Below are 12,819 nucleotides of genomic sequence, written 5' to 3' on the forward strand. Positions count from 1 at the left end.
CAGTGGTACTACAGGGCTTTTCAAAGTCCTTTGACATGATACCACATGTAATTCTAAGGAGTGAACAGCAACAAATGGAGATAAATATAGGGTAGTTGATAGAGAGATATCAGAAGTAGTTTATTCAGAATTAAAGTCCAAAAGAAGGCCTGTGACTAGTGGTTTATCACAATAATACTACAAGGTTCTGTTCTTGGACCGCTACGTTTAATTTGTTCATTAACGATGTAGGAATGGAGTGGAGGAGAACTGTTCAGTTGTTTCCTGATGATGCAAATCTGAGTAGAGCTATAGTTAGTACATATTATGTTAAAATTTTGTAGGATGATTTGGATAGACTGACAGACAGGGCAATGGAGAATGGATGTCAGTGTAATGTTGCAAAGTGTAAAGTTATACATTTTGGAGCGAAAAAAAATTAGCGGTATATCACATTAGTGGAACTGTACTCCAACAAATTGAAAAAGCCAGAGACTTGGGAGTGTTAGCGGATAAGGAGTTAAACTTTAGCGGCACATAACAAAAGTGGCTAAAGCAGCTCATCAGATCACTGGGTTACTGAAGAATACTTTGCAAAGCAGGTTATTGTTTCTCTTTATCGAGCCTTGATGCGATCCTGATCTTGACTACTGCGTGCAGATCTGGGTGCAGAGTCTCTTGGTGATTAGGAGGGTATAGAGGATTCAGAGGCGAGTGACTAAATTGGTAACTGGTCTATGGTTGGAACATTATGAGAACAGATTTGTGTATTACAGAAATTAGTTGATTTACGAAGAACGGTGACATTTTGGAGAAATACAAATTATTGAAGAGGTTTTAAAGATTAATTCACAGGAAATTTTCAGAACAGATCTGGTGGCGGGAGAGCTAGGGGCCACTCATGTGGAGTAAATGGGTAGTTAGCAACGGTGTTAGAACTAGGTATTTTGCTTGAAGAGTAGTGAATAAGTGGAATCGATTGCCAGAGGCTGTTGTGAGTCCAATGATCGTGCATGAGTTCAAAGCAAAGTGCGATAGATACTGCGCAAATGTTGAATAGTTCTTGACATGATGTTTAGGGCCTCCTTCGATGAGTTTAAGAACTGCATTTAGTTACCTGTAATAATAATAATAATAATAATAATAGACAGTGTGTATGATTTTTTTGTCAATGATTTTGAAGGAAACAAAACTTGGATATGAAATTCCTAAATATAATATTAAAATATCCCATATGTTTTATGTGGTTGACTTGAAGTTCTATGGAAAATCGGCATATCAAATAACACAATTCGTATTTTCAGTCAGGACATCAAAATGGAATTTGGTTTATATAAATGAGCAATTTTATCGATTAATCGAGCAAAAATTAATCACACTAGCAATTTTAACTTTGATCAAGATAAATATATAAAATCAATTCCAGTTAACGAACACTATAAATATCCAAGAATGTTCGAAGCCGTCATATTCTTCACTCGAAAGTTAAACAGGCAAGAGCAGAATCCACCAAAAGAATTAGAATTATTCTGAAAACAAAACTAATGGATTAAACACAATTAGAGCAATGAATTCTTGGGCTATACCATTGATCTGATACATAGCTGGCATAATAGATTGGATAAAAAAAGACCTGAACAAATTTGACCGCAAAACTATAAAATTAATGACTGTGCATCATGTATTACATCCACGAAGTGAGGTTGACCGGTTGTACCTATTATGGAAAAGAGGTGGACTGGGTCTGTTGTAAGTGAGACAGACTGTGGAAGAAGAAGAAGAAGAAGAAATTAGTTTAAAAAGTTACATCGACAATAGCTCTGAGCAATTCTTCAAGCAATTACACAACGGGGCCTTCTAAAAGCAACAGGAAATAAATCTGATCACAAAAAGAACAGCAAAATAACCGATATGTAGAAAAATAAACCTTTGCATGGCCAATTTCTTAGAGATACTGAGGACGAAATGAACAAGACGTGGTAATGGCTACAATACGGATATATTAAAAAGAAACAGAAAGATTCATTCTAGCAGCTCATGAACAGGCATTACGAACTAATGCAATAAATCTGAATGATATTTTTCATTCAGAGGTGCAATCTTCCTGGATTGCACTTCACAAGTTTCCATCACACAGGTGCAATCTTCCTGGATGTGGCGAAAGTCTTTGACAAAGTATGGCACAAAGGCCTCATCCACAAACTAATAGCTGCAAAATACCCACTAAACCTCCCCAAAATCATAACATCCTATCTGAAAGACCGAAAATTTGAAGTTAAGCTACGTTGCCTCAGATCCCCCATGAGAAGCATCACAGCAGGTGTCCTGCAAGGCTCCCTCCTATCGCCGCTTCTCTTCAACATTTTCATCTCAGACACATACCAAACACAGCATCAACCACCATGGCTTTCTATGCAGACGACATGGCAATACTGACCAGATCACTCAGGCCACACATAGCCACACAACGACTACAAGACGCGGCAACAAATCTTGAAGAATGGTTTCAGAAATGGAGGACAGATGTCAACGCCGACAAGAGTACGACCATACTCTTTACAAGAAGGAAAGCAACCCACCACGGAGCAGTCACGATGTTCAACACTGATATACCATGGCAAAAAGAAGCAAAATACCTGGGAATCAAACTGGATAACCGACTCAGCTTCAACTCCCACATCTCACATGCCTGCAACAAAGCCAACTCAGCAATAGCTCACCTCTACCCTCTACTCAACCGAAGAAGCAAAGTCAGTACAGAAAACAAACTAACAATATACAAAACAATCATCAGACCCATACTAACGTACGGATCACCGGCATGGCGCCACACCTCCCCCAGCAACATCAAAAGACTACAGGTACTACAAAATAAATGCCTCAGAATGATCGTCGACGCCCCGTGGTTTGTTAGGAATGCTCTCCTCCACCAAGACGGAAACGTGCCAGACATACCTTCGTATCTCAACCAGACTGCTGCCAAGTACTTCGCCCAGGGATCACTCCATCCCAACCAACTCATTCGTGATGCATCAAATTATGATGAAAACGACAGATGGAGACACAAACGCCCGAAGGCAGCTCTGATCATCGCTCTGATGATCTCTCTCTGAATATTCTAGAGAGTTCTTTCCCGAAGGCAGTTCTGATCATCGCTTCAAACGATTCTACACAGCCCTAATTCGGGCGAGCCACGCGCTCAAAAATTTCTCATTATAAATAATCACAATCTAGCAATGAAGGGATAAAAGTCCAAGGGATTGATGTCCATCTCGCCATTTAAGTTAACAGTTAACAGTGACCACCCACTCTGGCATGCATTTCAGTCCTTAAGTACCCGCCAAGCAAAACGTCTCAGCTTTGCTCACATGACCTTTGTACAGTTTCCAGAAATTACCTCTAGTTCCCGAATTACCCATTATCCTATGCAATAATTCCAGCTCATATATTTCTTAATCACTCACACACACACACACACACACACACACACACACACACACACACACACACACACACACACACACACACATCAAACTCTGAAACTAATCTGTGAAGATCACATTCCATCAAATTGTCCTCATTATCAATATTCTAGAGAGTTCTTTCCATTATAGCAGCAGTTTCTGGGTAATCCTTACAACTTTATTAAAGTTCCCTATCCACCAAGTTCTCCAGATCTCTTGCCTTTTTCACCTCCCGAAGCAAAGTTCCTCCGCTATGGTGAAGTTGCACTCTGTCAAAGTGTAACTTCACACTAATCAACACTGAAATGACATCACCGATCTTCAGCCAAAGTCACCAAACTGTTCAGGTCTTCTTGTAGCAACAACACTCCAGAACATTCTAGCATCGCAAGACTGCTGTAATTTGTCTTATACAAATATTACAATAAAAGCGACACGAACATCTTAAAAACTGCTGGATTAAAAGTTATGACTAAGGCCACAATTTTGTTGTAAATAATATTTACATCGTAATGATGTAAATATTATTTACAACATAATGATGATATAATTAACACTGTCGTACCTTGCTGATTTATTACCCACCCACCTTTACTTTAATCTCTGATTATATCAATATAGTCGCTTTTGTCAATATTCTAAGTGTACAGGTGACACGTTTCTTCCTATATAGTGAAGTGTGGGGCATTGAGTTGTGATATTTAAGCGTAATTGCGGGTGAATTGAGTGGTGTTTAAAAATAAAAAAAAGACGTTTATCTAATAACAAAATTTAACATTAGAAATTGTTTACAGTTTCTGAATTACAAATCTGAAAATTCCAAGGTAATTAATTATACCGATCTTTTATTTTTAAACAAAATTGTGTCGTAAAAATGTCTTTCAGTTTCTGATTTATATATATATATATATATATATATATATATATATATATATCCGGCATTTTCGGGGGGGTTACCCGTTGTGGTTAGAATTGAATAGGACAGTTTGTGAATCGCTAAATAAGCGAAGCAGCATATTTCTCTTCTGGAGTTTTGCTTATTCGAGACATGTCACGTCACTATGATCTTGATTTGTCTTTACAGATGTTCTTGCAGATGCTTAAAATGAATATAGGTAACAAGTATTCTTATTACAACGCTCCCCCCATCCGTCCCCCACTTGAGTTGTTCATTTGGCAAATCGAATCACTAGATTGCCTATTTGTATTTTGTGATTTCTGTAAATATAAATACAGAATATATAACAAATTGAATTTCAACTGTTCACTCGAGTTTTGTAAAATCACAACAAGATACAAAGAATAATGCTTCATTATACATTGTTGTAGTAAAGCGTAGAAATTGCATCCTTCCCTTCATCTATATTGGAAGGGGACCAATCGTTCGATGCTGTTGGCACACTCTCCCTCGATGAGGCTTTGGACTCCCTGGGGGTGTCAAATAATAATAATAATAACTTATATCCTAGTTACCAAGTCTGATACATACGACTACATGTGACGTATGTGAAATTGGTGTACTCTTTTTTGTGGTACATGCACAGAACAGATGAGTCCCTCGAATGTATGTACAAGGTGCCAAAAACGAAAATATGAATTATAATTGATTATTGTAAAACATTTTCATCGCATTTAGTGAAGATGGTTTACAAAATCTTGAAGAGGGTACCTGTAGGAGGTCCACTTTAACCATAAAACCTAAAACTCATTCACAGATAATTGAATTTATGCAGTCTGTTTTATGTTAACATAAAACAGACTGAACCTTTTTCTGGGATACTGCACTATTATATACAACTTTCTGATACCTATTTGAAAGCCAGTCACTGATCCAGTTCAGTCTGTTATCCAATGCCGTCTGTTTCAATTTATTTAACAGCTTGTCATTTGGCAACCTATCAAAAACTTTTTCAAAATCTAAGTATACCACTGTGTATGCATCTTTCTTGTTCAATACATTTGTCACCCTGTTATAGTGCATAAGTAAGTTGGTTAAACATGATTTCCTTTTAACAAGCCATGCTGACAATCACAAAGAGTACTGTTGTTATCAACCCATTTCTGTATCCTAGTTCTATCCATGATCTCTCCAATTCCTTAACCACAAATTCAGATATACAGATTGGCTTTCTGCATCCTTATCACCCCTTCCCCTTTATGCAGTGGAACAGTTTAATCTTCTTTCCACTCTCTTTGGACATGTGCTGTTGTAAGACTTGCATTAAATAGACATGCCACTGCTATTGCCAGTTCCCTGAAACGTTCCCCCTTAAAGACACATGGCGATATGTCGTCAAATCCTATCATCTTATTGACATCAAGCTTAATTTCCTCCTATGCCTCCTGCTCACTCACAATTAAGCCCTTCTCTCCTATTTCCTCTATGCTGAGTTTCTCATGATTTCATCCTGATGAGGATGAAATACTCTTACAAATTGTTTACCAAATACCTCAAATATGTCTTCTGCAACAGTTACCATTCTACTTTCTTCATCCTTGAGCATCATCTTTCCATAATCATTCTTCTTTCTACTTGGCACATATCTGAAAAACTCTCTAGGGTTTTTCTTGGCCTGATTTACTGATTTCTGTTCATACTGTAGTTTTGCTGTTCTTACTGAGTCACCTTCCTATCTTGCACTTTATACTTGTCATGCAGTTGATTGCTACTGTTCATCTTGTGCTGCCTCCATAGTATCTGCTTCTTCCAAATTTCATGCTTAATCATGTCATTCATCCATTTCACACCAACTTTATTCAGTCTTTTAACCTTTGGAATATATTTGCATATTGATATTGTTAAATATCTTTTGGTTAGTTCCCATGCAACATTTATCTTCCACTTAATACCTAATTCCATGCTATAGCTCCAAGCCGTCTCCTAAGCTTTTCATAATCATCAGCCTTGTAATTTCACATATATTCTTTTCTCATATCTCATATAAGTCTTCATGTGGCTAACTACAACCCAGGTGATCACTTCATGATCACTCTCACTAATTGGAGTTCCCTCCATTGCAAAACCCGACTCACCATCACATCCTCTGATGAAATGATCAGATCTAAAACTCTCGATCCTCATGTGCCCTGCATTGCATACTGCCTCTCATATCTCATATAAGTCTTCATGTGGCTAACTACAACCCAGGTGATCACTTCATGATCACTCTCACTAATTGGAGTTCCCTCCATTGCAAAACCTGACTCACCATCACATCCTCTGATGAAATGATCAGATCTAAAACTCTCGATCCTCATGTGCCCTGCATTGCATACTGCCTAAGGCTCTCAAGAAATTTGTTTCCCTTATTCCCACATGCTCTTCATTCCAATCTATACTGCCATAATTAAAATTACCCATAACAATCACCCTTCCCTTGATTACTAACCAAGTTACTTATACATTTCATCATCACCACCCTTCACATTTCCTGGCTTATAGCAAACACGTAATGATGCACCTGAAAGATAACCAGCTACCCATTTACAGACACTGGAAAGTAGGCCAAAGGTTGCAAGCCTTGCTACACTTAATCAAATGATCTGGAAATGTCGAGCACAAGTCGGGGCCTTTCCATAACACTTATCTAGATGTGGGTGATGCTGGCCAAGGAATCTGTCATGAATCTATGTTAGTGGCTCTCTCCAGGTACTGAAGAAGTTGATTATTGATGACCTCCATAATTTACAGATAACTGAATTGAGGGCATTGGGTTGTTAAGTAGTTTAATGGCTAACTTCACCACCATAGAAACCAGATTTCAAATACATGGAAACAAGCCTATATTAGATTATGTGCTAGCTGAGTATGAAACAGTGTTTTGAGATGCTGCAGGATAGGTATTAGTTCCATAACTGGAGAGACACCATCAGAACTAAAGAAAATTTCATATCTAGTATAATTCTGATATCCTTTTGGCAGAAGACTACAAGAGGCATATGCACTATTTCTGGTTTGGCATGTGGTGATATGCCTGTAGATAACCTTTCTCTTTTGGTGTGATCACTATGGAGTCATATAGATGAGAGAGAGAAGTGCAGGTGAGAAGAAGCTATATATGGTGGTCTATGTAATGGACTTGGACTGAAAGCATAACTGTCATTTTCACAAAAGGCAGATTTTATACATTTGGTCCTTTTTAAAGCTTTGTTGCTTTTTGCATTTGTTGCATTTTTTAGTGTAGGCTGGGAATAAGGCTAGAGTTGTATGGATATATGCTTCTTTTTATACTCCAAGTCCTGAGCATGATCAGAAGAGTGGAAAAAGTAGCTTATTTTACTTGACAAGAAATTATATACTTGTTTAAAACCTATACCCAAGCATAAAGTTTGAAATAAATCTTTGCCTAATCTATTTGTATATGGAAGCTTTTGATTTCACATTGGTTGCCTTAGTATTCCATAGTGAAATTATCGAAAGATTCATTACTCAGACTGGTACCTGTATTTGAGGTCTCATCAGTGGGACTAGATCCAAAAAAATATCAGAGTTAATGTACATATTATATATTTTGCAAATACAAGTAGAAAAAGTTGTATCATCTTGTGGTACCTTTTGTCAAACACACAGCTCATCATACGATGCCTTAAACAAATTCAAATTCGAATGCACTGCAGACACCATGTTGTCAGGCAGTGCATTCGAATCATTCACACATTAGAATCAACTCGCCATTCAAAAAACCTACTTCTGACTCCCTTGCTTACACCCTCATACACCTTCTGGGGATGATCTATTGTTCTCTCCCAATCTCCCACCATTTTATGAAAAACCTCTTCAACATTAATCTTATAAGAACATTCTTACTAACTTGTACATTTCTATCATATCACCTCATCTTCCTCCTTTCCACTAGACTCTGCAAATTGCATCACTTCAACCTTTCTTCATATTCAATATTCCAGAGATAAAAACTATTTTGATCAGTGGCCTCTGGAATCTGCCCAACATCTCTTCATCCTTTTGAAAACCAGGACAAGTGTGGTGTTAGTCCACATATAGACTGCTGTGTACAGCAGTCCATATGTGGCCTAATCAGAGAAACCAGAATCTCCTTACTTCTACAAATCAGTGACCTCATCATGGCCAGAATTCATTGTGTTGTCCTCACAGTTTTGGTAATGTGTCCTCTAAATTTTAGATACTTATCCACCATCACCCCAAGATCTCTAATTTCTCCACCTCCAACAATATATCCAGACCAAGTATAAATTCTGCATGCCATCTTTGTTTTCCAAATTTTAAAAGCTTACATTTTGCAACATTGAATTGACATCTCCACTTCCATGCCCATTCACCCAGTCTCTTCACGTCTTCTTGTAAGGACAGGACATCAGTCTCCTCCTCATGGTTCGTCCTAACTTTGTTTCATCTGCAAACAACTATATATTCCCATTCAAATCTACCCCAGTACCATTAACATGCGGGTTATACAGGCCACTGCTACTTAACCCATATGTTAATAATGTCCAAGCCTGACTGACCATAGTCATGGTTGCAGATGTATGATTTATGTTCTTCTAAGCAGATGGTTGCTGATCTATCTGTATGTCCAAAGTACGCCAGCTTACAGGAACAGGGTACTTTATAAACACCATTCAAATCTGCCTCATTATCATTAACATATAGATTAAACAGCAGTGGTCCTAAAACAGATCCTGCTGAGACACATCACTAGTGACTTTCCTCTTCTGGGATATTGCTCCCCCATACACAACATGTTCATACCTATCAGACAGCCAATCTTCAATCCAGTGCACTAGTCTAATATCCAAACCAATCCATTCTAGTTTAACTATCAACTTATCATGCAGTAATCTATCAAAAGGCTTTGCAAAGTCAAAGTATGCTATCCATGTGTTGAGTCTTAAGTGCTATGAGGACATCATGTTGGAAGCAGATTGGATTGTATACATCTTGGAAAGGATTAAAAACAGATTTTAATGCTTCCTATATTTCGTCTCAGTCACTGAGACATCTTCAGGCATTACAAAAAACTAATGTAACATATACACAAATACCACACAATACTAAGCTAACCACATGGGTGACTCTCAAGTCCTATCTATGTGGTGCACCCTCTATGGGCGATTGTAGGTGACCTAGAATGTAAGGTGGGATCTCTGATAATTAATGTTTCCCAAATCTTTGGGAGTTTAATGCAACTATGTTTATTTAGATTTGGATGATTTCTGAGAGCTGCTGCAGATTCTAAAAATAGTCTCTCTTTCTTGAATTTACTGTGGTGGACCATGGTCGTTTTTTTCCAAGAGATCCTGTGGGTTGTATCCAAGATATGGTCATCCAGGCCTGACTGACCATAGTTGGTTGCAGATGTATGACTTGTGTTCTTCTAAGCAGATGGTTGCTGATCTACCTGTCTGTCTAAAGTATGCCAGCTTACAGGAACAGGGTACTTTATAAACTCCAGACACAGAGAGGAGGGAGCTGATTGTAGAATGGATAAGGGTAGCAAGTTTGCAGTGGGACTTAAATGCTGTGTGAAGGTTGTACTTTTTTAAAATCTTTGCTATTTTTTCTGATGTGCCATGGATGTAGGGTATGGTGATAGCATTTCTGAACTCTTCCTGAAGAGATGGCCAGGGAATAGGGGAGGAACTGATTATTTTTTTTTAATACTATAATCGCTGTAGCCATTGGAGAGGAAGGTTTTGTGTATGTGGTTGAGTTCAGTTGAAAGGACGGTTCCACTGGAACAAAGATTGTGGGCTGTCTTGGTTAGTTTTAATAATGCCATATTGTTGAGCTGGGTGGTGGGAGAGTTTGTGAATGTATCTGCCTGTGTGTGTAGGTTTTCTATATGTATCTGCCGGCCTGGTTGGCTGAGTGATTAGTGTATTCGCTCTCCAGCCAAAAGGCTGTGGGTTCGAATCCCGCCGTGGGCATGGATGTTTGTGATTGTCTATGAAAGCACTAGTGGTGGTAGTCGACGGTAGATGGCATTGGTGTTAGATAATGAAGGTTGGTGGAGTAGTGAGACAAAGAGTTGTAGAGTTGATGCCCTCCCTCGATGAGTCTTTGAACTCCCTGAAGGTGTGATATAATAATAACATACAGTGAAGGAAAGTGTACCATTAGGAAGGCATGTAACTAAGGTGTCTAGGAAAGGTAAACTATTGTTATTTTCTTTTTCCATCGTAAACTGGATTCTTGGATGTAGGCTGTTGAGGTGACTGAGGAAGGAGTATAATATGTCTGGGCCATGAGGCCAAATAGAGAACACATCATCTACATATCTTAACCAGATAGAAGGTTTGAGAGGGGCAGAGTCTATGGCTCGTTTTTCAAAATTTTCCATATAAAAATTGGCGGGGGGGGGGCATGGCTATTCCCTCTATCTGTTTGTAAATTTTGTTCTTCCAAGAAAAATAACCAGAATTGATGGCAAAGGGAAAGAGATCTAAGATGTCAGAAGGAAAAAAGTTTTCTAAGAGTGTTAAGGTATCAATTAAGAGAATGCTGGAAAACAGTGAGATGTCAAACTTACCGATATGTCTGTGTTATTTAAACTAAGATTTTTTGTTAGGGTTTTAAAATGGGTAGAGTTTTTTATATAGGATGTGGTAAGTCCAGTGAGGGGGGGGGTCAGAGAGTTAGCCAGCTGTTTTGACAATTTGTAGCAAGATGCATTAGTGGCATCTACTATAGGTCTTATGGGGGCAGGATTATATATACAGCACTCAGAAGACTTATGGTGGACCTATCAAAGACCTACTTCAAACCACAACTCTTGACACACAAATTCGTCTATAATTTGATGCTTGAATTCTGTCACCATGTTTATGAAGTGGTACAGTCTTGCCTTCCTTCCACTCCTTTTAAACTTTACCTAGTGTAAGACTCATTAAACATGTCAAGGCAGATGTCAACTCCCTGGCACATTACTTTAAAATACACAGTGATATATCATCAATTTCCACACCCTTACTAATATTAAGTAATAACCTCTTCTTTACTCACATCAGTCTCTCCTCCTTGTCATCCACTGTTCTCAAACATTCCATGATATTACATTCACAAGGATGAAAAACCAGTACAAACTGCTCATTAAATATCTCAACCATGTCCTCTGTAATAGTTGTCCTTAATACCATTTTCTCCAGTAAATGCTATCCTACCATAATCATGGAGAGGAATGTTTTATGTATGTGGTCGAGTTCAGTTGGAAGGGTGGTTCCACTGGAACAAAGATTGTGGGCTGTCTTGATGCCATATTGTTGAGCTGGGTGGTGGTGGGAGAGTTCGCGAATGTTTCTTTTATTTGCTAGCTATACGAGGGTGGTCTGAAAAGTTCTCAGCCTTGACCATAGTTGGCAACACTATCAGCAAGATTTTTTTTTTCTAAAGTTGGTACATCTGTCATAAGCATCCATGTGAAATTGCAAGTCATTCTATCAAGTAGTCTGTTTTATACAACTGTCTGAATCCCTTGAAATGGATAAAATTGAGTATCATGTGGTTATAAAATTCTTTATAAAAGTAGGTTTAATGCCAAAAGAAATTCATTTGAAGTTCATAAAAGTTTATAGCTATTCTTCTCCTTCATTTTCAACAATTAAGAAATGGGCTGCCGAGTTTAAACATGGCTATACCAGTATAATAAATTTAGTTTAATCCTTTATCCAAGTGTGAGCAAACAAAGTTTGCACCTGAAAGTATCTTCAGGACTGGGTTAAGGTGGTACAACACCAGGGCAACTCGTTGCAAAGGTGGAGCAAGATACTAACACTCCTATCTCGGTATCTCCTATAATGCAAAACACATCTCCTTGCGGATATGTCTAATGTTATGCATTAAGGGAAGGGCCACTACCCAGACTAGTTTCGACTTTTATTGAGGTCTCTTCAGCGGGGGTCTCTTCAGCGGGAGCCAGGCCCAAGTGGAGATATCAGGCAGAAGCATTAGCAGGTCATCTCTACCTATAGGAATTGCCAATTGGTGTGCCACCCTTTTTTAATAATTTACTCTGGATTTAGAGAAAGATGTTGAAAGTTTATTTTTCACTTGGTTAGAGTCTAATAAATTTTGTTTAATCCTGTCCTGAACCCAGTCCTGAAGATACTTTCAGGTGCAAACTTTGTTTGCTCACACTTGGATAAAGGATTAAACTAAATTTATTATACTCTAACCAAGTGAAAAATAAACTTTCAACATGGCTATACCAGCCTTAAAGATGAGCCACATGAAGGATGTTCAAAAAGTGTAACAACACCAGAAATCATTGATCAAGTGCACGATATGGTATTGGATGACCAGCAAGTCAGAGTGCATGAAATTGCCGAGACTATAGGCATTAAAAAAGAACGTGTAGGATATATTTTGCATGAAGAATAGCAAATGAAAAAGCTTTGCGCA

General features: G+C 38.2%; 1 protein-coding gene across 4 annotated transcripts in view; it reads left to right on the plus strand.

Annotated features, from left to right (window-relative positions):
* Positions 1 to 4,108: 4,108 nt before the first annotated feature.
* LOC150096954 (bifunctional FAD diphosphatase/FAD synthase-like) overlaps positions 4,109 to 12,819 on the plus strand; it is a 71,376-nt gene continuing 62,665 nt past the window's right edge. For 3 of the 4 annotated variants that reach the window (XM_090407847.1, XM_090407854.1, XM_090407852.1), the window contains exon 1: positions 4,109 to 4,267. The gene's annotated coding sequence lies outside the window, so the exon portion shown is untranslated. Of the gene's footprint in view, positions 4,268 to 4,488; positions 4,559 to 12,819 lie in introns of those variants that run through there. The other variant, XM_090407853.1, reaches the window with a different exon arrangement.

This window comes from Typopeltis vanoorti, chromosome 18, assembly GCF_054136105.1.
Source record: "Typopeltis vanoorti isolate ZY-2024b chromosome 18, IOZ_Tvanoo_1.0, whole genome shotgun sequence".
Classification (NCBI taxonomy): Eukaryota; Metazoa; Arthropoda; class Arachnida; order Uropygi; family Thelyphonidae; genus Typopeltis; species Typopeltis vanoorti.